The 8,703-nt window shown below is 37.6% G+C and overlaps 1 pseudogene; it reads left to right on the top strand.

The window, feature by feature from the left end:
* The window catches only part of LOC107713558 (centrosomal protein of 120 kDa-like), a 38,385-nt pseudogene that overhangs the window by 20,625 nt on the left and 9,057 nt on the right, over nucleotides 1-8,703 (top strand).

The raw sequence follows: 8,703 nt of genomic DNA, 5'->3' as shown, positions 1-8,703 counted from the left end.
TTTTTTTTTTTTTGTGGCAGACAAAAAAAAACGAATTGTAAGATAAAAAGATTACATTCATAATTACCTTTATTATGCTTTTGTCCCATGGCAGAAATGGTGTGAGTTTAACGGTTGAACTGAATGGTGTGTCTGTAGGTCTGAGAAGTTGGCTGAACTCTGTTATGTGAGCGTTCTTGAAGATCTGGGGTTTGTGAAAGCTCAAGACGTCCTCGTCTCTGAATCGTCACAGGTGCTTCACCTCTGATTCCTCACCGACTCTTGTTCTGTATCTGAATGTTAATGTGGCTTGGACAGCAGAATTATGGGTAGGGATGCACCGAAATGATCATTCTTGGCCGAAGCCGAATACCGGACATGGTTTTTCGAGGATTTTTCCCCATGTACTTTGCCAATTTTTTTTCACCATTGCATAAATTAAATGCTTTTTACTGTTTTGTCTTGTTTTTCAAAGAAAAAATCAATTGCAAAACAACAATTTAAAAATATTTAACACTGAACATTTTTTCACATTCTAGCAGACACTATACCAACAAAGCACAATTTAACTTAAGATTAATAAGTTAGTAAAATAATGTTTTTTGGCGATCAGACCCCCTTCTTGAATCAGGCATGTATTTTTACTGTACAAATAAAAGCGGTCTTGCTGAGCAGAAGAGACTTCTTTTAAAACATTACAAAATATTACAGATCCCAATTTGAACACTATGTGTGTATGTTATAATAAATGTATTAAGAGAGCTGTCATTATTATTGTCTTTTTATTTTATTTTACAGAACAACAGTAAAATGACAAAAATACTAAAATTTCTGAATGTTGGAGTTCTAGCTTTTTCTCAAAGCTTTTTTTATTTTGGCGGAAACGCGCAGGAAGACCTCAATGCTTCTTTTTGTCGACGACAGCAGATTTATAAATGAGTCTCATTATGAATACGTCGCACGTATGGCATTGTAACATGCCTTGTAAAAATTCATAATAATGTGTCTGAGCAACTGACGAGTAACATTGTATCAGCGCAGATTTTCCTCGCGCTTTGGACTTTGAACACTGATTAACAAGCAGATAGCACTGACTCAGAATACATGCAATGCTTATTGGTACAATGGTAATGTTTGTTGATCAGGGTCCCAATGAGGCAGAGACGGTCACTCGACCTCGAGAGACCCTGGAGTACAAGGCAGCGCTGGAGCTGGAGATGTGGAAGGAGATGCAGGAGGATCTGTTCGACAATCAGGTGCGGTTCTCGGATCTCGGATCACATGTGTCATGGAAAACAGAATTTAGTTTTTCGCTGTCGTGGAGCTATGAAGAAACTCTAATGTGCACAATGCAAAGCATCTCCTCGCCCCAAAAACAGCATAAGATAAACAAAGCATTACAGTGTTGACATCAGAACCATGAGCTCATACACTGTAAAAATCATACTACGGTAAAAACCTGTTACTTGATTAACAGCAAGTTCCTTTAATCAATATGATGGAAAACTGTAATCGATGTAACGGGACATTTCACTTTCACTAAAATGTTCTGTTTTAGAACAAGTCATCTTATAATGTACCCCTTAGCTGTTATAAACTCACTGTAAACCACGGCTTCACGGGGCGTATTGCTTTAGTAAAAAGCCTTAAATTGACTTTTGGCAACTGGCAATTCCCTGTGCATGTGACGGCTCACATTTGAAGGTTTTTCATTCAAATAAATGAAATTTCCTCTTAGTTTTCTCCGTACATTAAGGTTGTATGTTGTTTATTGCGTTATTTTACTCTCATGCCGGTTATAATGATGGTGTTTTGCTTTCGTGTCTGACACCACCTGTGTTTTAAGGCGTTCGTCAGTATATTATAAAGGTAAAAAGAGATTTTAGTAATTTGGTATATTAACATTATTTCAGTTACAGAAATATATGTTGTTGTTTTTTAAATTGTAATTTCGGTCTGTAAAACTTAATGTTCCTACTATATATATATATTTTTTTTTAAAGTTCTGGCAACTTAAAACGTTTTTTTTGTATTTGTTTATTTCTTACAGTGTATGATTACCTGCCTTTATTCAGTATTCAGCAAGTCGTTTCATATGCAAAGTTACTCATTTTATATGCAAATAGTTTAGCCAATCGTAACAGAGGTGGTGCACTTCTGCGAACCAATAAGATGCTGCAGATGTGTACTAGAAGTTGTCTTTCAGAGGTAATGTGTTGTTGTGTTTGTTTTGTCCTCAGCTGAAGCAGAAGGAGTTGAGTCACATGCAGGCGCTGGCGGAGGAGTGGAGGAACAGAGATCACCAGCGGGAGGCGCTCATCAAGAAGAAGGTCAGACAGTGAGCACTGTTGCAGAAACCCATGACAGGGTTAGTTATGTTATGTTTTTGTCACTGTGTTTTCAGGAGATGGAGTATAGTCTCCTGGAGGAGCAGCTGCAGAAGACTCTGTCTGATCTGGAGAAGAGAGAGAAAGCTCTGGCTCACGCTGAGATGCAGGTGAGACTGAATGATCTTCAGAGAGCGTGTCGTGTGATCGTGTTTCTGAGGCGTTCGTCTGCCGCTCGTTTAGACGCAGAGGCTCCGCTCCGAGCACGAGTTCAGCATGCGGGAGCTGCAAGACAGCGGCCGGCGTCTGCGCGAGGACTGCGCTCACCAGGTGGAGCTGGAGAGGTCAAAGGTCAGGCAGCTCGAGGATCTCCTGGCTCAGCAGCGGCAGCAGGTAAACACAGCGAACACGAGCTGTGACCGTGACCTCTGGCCCTTTAAAGGCACCCTGGGGTCACGAGCTCACCCCCCGCTGATGTCAATACTCATTAATCCACTCGTTCTTAAGGGAGGAGTGAAGAGTGAATCCAGAGAGTAGGGATGAGCAATGCCTTGTAGTTTGCGATATACCGGTAAAAATTCTCTTCATGATAAGAATTAGTCTTCTCGTGATAATAACGATGAAATCTTGTTGTTGACATATTTCTGTGTGCGACAACGTGGAAGGCAGACGTGAAATTGAGAAGGAGTTTTTCGCTAAATGAGGAGTTTATCGCTCCTACAATCTGGAACTGGTTTGGTCAGGGCTGTACCGTGCACGCTCTTAAATTCATATATTCATTGTTTGCGTTGCATTAAATGTTGCATGCAATGCATATCTTCCTCAGTGTTTTAATCTTGTTTTCCAGTGCAAATATCTAAACACCCTTAAATTAAGATACATTTTCTGGAGATGCAAAATGAAGATATGAAGTCTTGTTCCTGAGAAAGTGATCAAAAAGAAGTGTTTATGATTAAAACAAAAACAAAAATCTGTCCGTGGGGCATGCAGACTTGTTTCCCTTTGAATTATGTTGATTTTTCTGAGCCCACTGACAGATATTTGTTCTTGTTTTAGCTTGCTTAATTTGATACATTTCTCAAAATCGTCATTCATTTAAGAATCTTTAGACATTTGCACTCGAAAACAAGATGAAAAAACTGATGCACAAAGTCACTTTTTTGTGTAATGTACAGTAAAATTATTTCCATATTCTATTTGTGAGCCGAGATATTCAGGCCTTAAGCTATTTTTGGTTAATTAAAAAGTAAAATACGAGACATTTAGAGACCATACATATCGTTTTTCATTCGGTTTATTCCTTACATTTTCTTTACTTGGTCTTAAAAAGATCTTACTAAGTCTTTTGTAAATTAAGTCCTATATACACACTATCGTTCAAAAGTTTGGGGTCAGTGAGACGATCATGTGACACTGAAGACTGGAGTAATGATACTTTGCATCACAGGAATAACTTAGATTTTAATGTATATTAAAATAGAAAAACGTTATTTTACATCATAATAATATTTCACAATATTAAATTTTTTCCTGTATCTTTAATCAAATAAATGCAGCCCTGATGAGCAGAAGACACTCCTGTAAAAACATTAAAAATCCTTCTGATCCCAAACTTTTGAACGGTAGTGTATAATTATATATATTTCACAAGATGAGTGTGAACATGCATTCAGACATCTAGAATATTCCCACATATACCCAGCGTCTGTTTTCTATTGAATTAGTCTGCGGCTCCTCTGTGAAACAGCATCTTCACGTCTTCAGACAGCCCACCTACTGAAATACTTCAGCCTGCCGTCTCATTCTTTCCCAGAAAACATCTGGCCCGGCGCAGCGCTAACAAATCAAGCAAACTAGGTTTCTGACATGCGAAAAGAGAAGAGGCTTGTGTATATATCGTCTTCCCTCTCGTGTCAGTAACGTGTAAACATACATTTGTCCCGGTTTATCCAGGCTCAATCCTCCCCCGTCTTTCCTATTCGTTTCTGGACGCTCTCTGCTCGTTTGCGAACACCAAACATCGTGTGTCAGGTTTCTCTGGCGTCTGCTTTCTGTCAGAGGGAGAAGCGGCGGATGGAGAGCGCTTGTAAGGTTTTAGTTGGACTGGACGCTGTCTTAACACCGGGAGCGGCTTGAGCTGATGGATGTGCTGTTAAACACACACTGGATCTGTAACGAACAGCACTGTATATATACCACAGCTGTCCGCGCTTCTCTGCTTCTTAGACAGCATTCACAGACTCGTCACATTTGATCAGATTCTGGTGAATTTACCCTGTAAAGATACTGTGTTGTATTGCATACACTACCAGTCAAAAGTTTTTGAACAGTAAGATTTTAAAAGAAGTATCTTCTGCTCACCAAGCCTGCATTTATTTGATCAGAAATACAGCAAAAGCAGTAATATTGTGAAATATTTTTACTATTTAAAATAGCTGCTTTCTATTTGAATATATTTTAAAATATAATTTATAAAAAATATATATAATTTATAATTATAATAAAATATGATTTTTTTTTTTTTATAATTTTAGTTGGGGGGGAGGGGGATTAATTATAGAAATGAATACTTTTATTTAGCAAGGATGCTTTAAATTGATCAAAAATGATGATAAAGGCATTTCTAATGTTGCAAAAGAATTCTATTTCAGATAAATGCTGCTCTTCTGAACTTTCTGTTCATCAAAGAAACCTGACAAAAATCTACTCAGCTGTTTTCAATAATAATAATAATAATAATAAATGTTTTTGAGCAGCAGATCAGCATATTAGAATGATTTCTGAAGATCATGTGACACTGAAGACTGGAGTAATGATGCTGAAAATACAGCTGCGCATCACAGAAATACATTACAGTTTAACAGATACTCACATAGAAAACAGCTGTTTGAAATTATAATAATATTTCACAATTTTTACTGTGTTTTTGAACAAATAAACGCAGCCTTGCTGAGCAGAAGAGACGACTTTAAAAAAAAAAAAAAAACGTTAAAATTGTACTGTTCAAAAACTTTTGACTGGTAGTGTGTGTAAATTTCTAAGACCTGAACATGATTGTAGAAACTCTTCTCGTGTCAAATCTTGACTGATTTTGATCAAGTAAAGGTCAGAATAACTGCAGTAATATCTCCAGATGAACACTTACTGGACTGAAGCAGCTCAGCTTTACTTGATTCTCCATCAATCATGTTTTAGAGTCTCAAATCTGATCCTCAGGATCTTTTGAGGAGCGTTTGTTTCCAGAAGCTTTACTTTCACTGTTCCTCAGCGGAGGAATGATCTTCACAAGCCTCCAGAACATCTCACATCTTCTGAGGAGCCTTTATTTATTCAGCTCTCAATCACTGCATTATATGTTTGGAGCATTTCAATATCATTTTACTGAGACAGATTACTGGAGATATAGAGCGATGATGACTGATATTTAGATCAGTATCTGCTGTACTGTTAGAAACTTTGAGTCTCTGAGTAAAATTGAGCCATTGTGTTCTTTATATTCTCTTTATATCAGACTATATGTGACCCTGGAGCACAAAACCAGTCTTAAGGGTCAATTTTTCAAAATTGAGATTTATGCATCATCTGAAGCTGAATAAATAAGCTTTCCATTGAGGTGTGGTTTGTTAGGATAGCACAATATTTGGCTGAGATACAACTATTTGAAAATCTGGAATCTGAGGGTGCAAAAAAATCTAAATATTGAGAAAATCATCTTTAAAGTTGTTCAAATGAAGTTCTTAGCAATGCATATTACTAATCAAAAATTAAGTTTTGATATATTTACGGTAGGAAATTTACAAAATATCTTCATGGAACATGATCTTTACTTAATATACTAATGATTTTTGGCATAAAAGAGAAATTGATAATTTTGACCCATACAATGTATTGTTGGCTATTGCTACAAATATACCCCAGCGACTTAACACTGCTTCTGTGCTCCAGGGACACAAATGAGCCATAAAAGGATCAAATGTGATACAAAACAAAAAATCACATGCAATTTGTATTTTATTTTGTTGAAAGATTTAATACATTTGTTCCATTTGAAGTGAAATAGATTTTTCAGACCGTTTCGTTTGTCAGGCTTTACAGTGATAATTTCCCATTTGTCTCTTGTGCCTTCACCACGTTCACTACGAAAGATACAAGAGGCTGAGAACAAATGCAAGCAGCTGGAGAAGGAGTTCGAGCTGTACCGGGATCAGCAGAACGTCCGGCCCGAGGTCCGTCTGCAGTCAGAGATCAACCTGCTGACCCTGGAGAAGGTCAGAGACGCTAAACCCTACACAGAGCAGAGGCCTATTATATCCAGTCTGTTTTGAGAATCATCTGTGTTGTTATCATCAAGGTGGAGCTGGAGCGTAAACTGGAGTCTGCTACTAAATCTAAACTGCATTACAAGCAGCAGTGGGGACGAGCCCTGAAGGAGCTAGCCAGGTTTAAACGGGTAAGACTAACAGGTTAACTCATCTAATCCGATCACATGATTACTAGAGTGTGTTTTACTCTCGTCACAGCTGTGAATGATGAGTGAAAGCTTTCAGACAGTGTAGTTTTAACCTGAAAAATTAAATGAATTGGATCAATCTCATAAAAACGTGTCCCCAAGTCTTACACCCCAAAATATATTTTGCATAAAGAAAATTAAACCTGTTTTAAGGACGATCGGAATTTTTTTTGCATTGTAGTGTTTTCAGTATTTAATATTGGTACTGAAATACTTGAAAATGGTAAAAAAAAAAAATATATGTAACAAATCTATTACAAAAATTAAATATTGCAGCTCTATTCTGGAAAAGGGGGCGGGGAGCAGCAGCTCATTTGCATTTAAAGAGACAGGCACGAAAACCAACGTGTTTCTGCTTCCACTCAAAATAGGCATTTTCAAAATGATATAATAAATGATCTGTGGAGTATTTTGAGCTGAAACTTCACAGACTCATTCTGGGGACACCAGAGACGATATTACATATTGTAAAAAGGGGCATAATATGTCTCCTTTAAATTTAGTATTTAGTAAACTTTATATTTAAATGTATCTTTAAATAATAGTAACACGAACGAGATTCTTGTGCATTACAGTCATGAGAATGTGCTTCAGTGTCATAAAAATAATGTCGCAATGTAAAAAATCTTAATGGCTCTAAAAATAGTCTGGAGTTTGTGTTCTGGATCCAATCAGGCTGCAGGCTCTCGCAGAACCAGCTCAAGACTAATGGAGCCGTTTACTGCGTTAAAGCAGACGTGGATGTGAGTTCTCACGGAAAAAGCCATGCGAGTGAATGCTGAGAAACGGAGAGCTGTCACGAGCTGCGCTGAAGCATTGGGCCGCTTCTCCAGTAAACAGAGGCGGCGCATGGAGCTTATCAGCCTGCTAATAACCGTTACAGACACACAGCAGCTGGAGCGGCCCAGACTCGCCTCTCTCTTTACTTTCAAGTGCCAGAGATATATATATATATATAAAGAAAACAGCTGGTGATTTATGGAGCTCCGAGGCCTCCATAACTTAATATGATATTGAGCTATAAATCAGGCTTGTATTATGTTCAACATTAAACATCTGAATATCAAGTTGGCTTGTTGAAAGATCGATGGATGAATTTAAGTGGATCGTTTTTCACTGAAATAATCTTGTATTCTCATGTAACGTATAGAAACACAATATACACTGCTGTTCAAAAGTTTGGAATCAGAATTTTTTTAAATGTTTTTTTAAAGTCTCTTCTGCTCAGCAAGGCTGCATTTATTTGATTATAAAAACATTATAAAGCAAAATGTTAAGATATTTATCCAACATTTATTATAAATCCGCATATTAGAATGATTTCTGAAGATCATGTGACACTGAAGACTGGAGTAATGATGCTGAAAATACAGCTTTGATCACAGAAATAAATTACAGTTTAACAGATATTCACATAGAAAACAGCTGTTTTAAACTATAATAATATTTCAAAATTGTTACTGTATTTTTGATCAAATAAATGCAGCCTTGCTGAGCAAAAGAAACTTCTTTATAAACATTCAAAATCTTGCTGACCTCACTTTTGATCTTCAGGCGACAGAGATCATGTTTAGCACAGATTTTCACTAAAGATGTGCTGTGATGGATCTGTCTGCTGTGTTTGGGGTTTCTGGGTAAATTTCCTCAGTGATGCGGTCCAGGTGTTGGCGAATCTCTCCAGAAAACTGCTCTTGAGTTGTGTCTGGCGTCCGGGTCATTCTCTGGTCACACAATTAGAGCTGACGCTCACGCCACACACTGCGAACTGAACTCTGGGAACCATTAGAGCCGCCGTTAACCGCAGGTAGTGAAGGAAACTCCTCAAATCCTCAGGATAATTGTGTGAGAGAGAGAGACAGAGTGTCTGTGTGTGTGTGTGTGTGAGAG

Source organism: Sinocyclocheilus rhinocerous, unplaced genomic scaffold (assembly GCF_001515625.1).
Source record: "Sinocyclocheilus rhinocerous isolate Xijiao unplaced genomic scaffold, SAMN03320098_v1.1 scaffold1049, whole genome shotgun sequence".
In the NCBI taxonomy this organism is placed as follows: domain Eukaryota; kingdom Metazoa; phylum Chordata; class Actinopteri; order Cypriniformes; family Cyprinidae; genus Sinocyclocheilus; species Sinocyclocheilus rhinocerous.
This window is presented reverse-complemented; position numbering and strand designations above follow the sequence as displayed.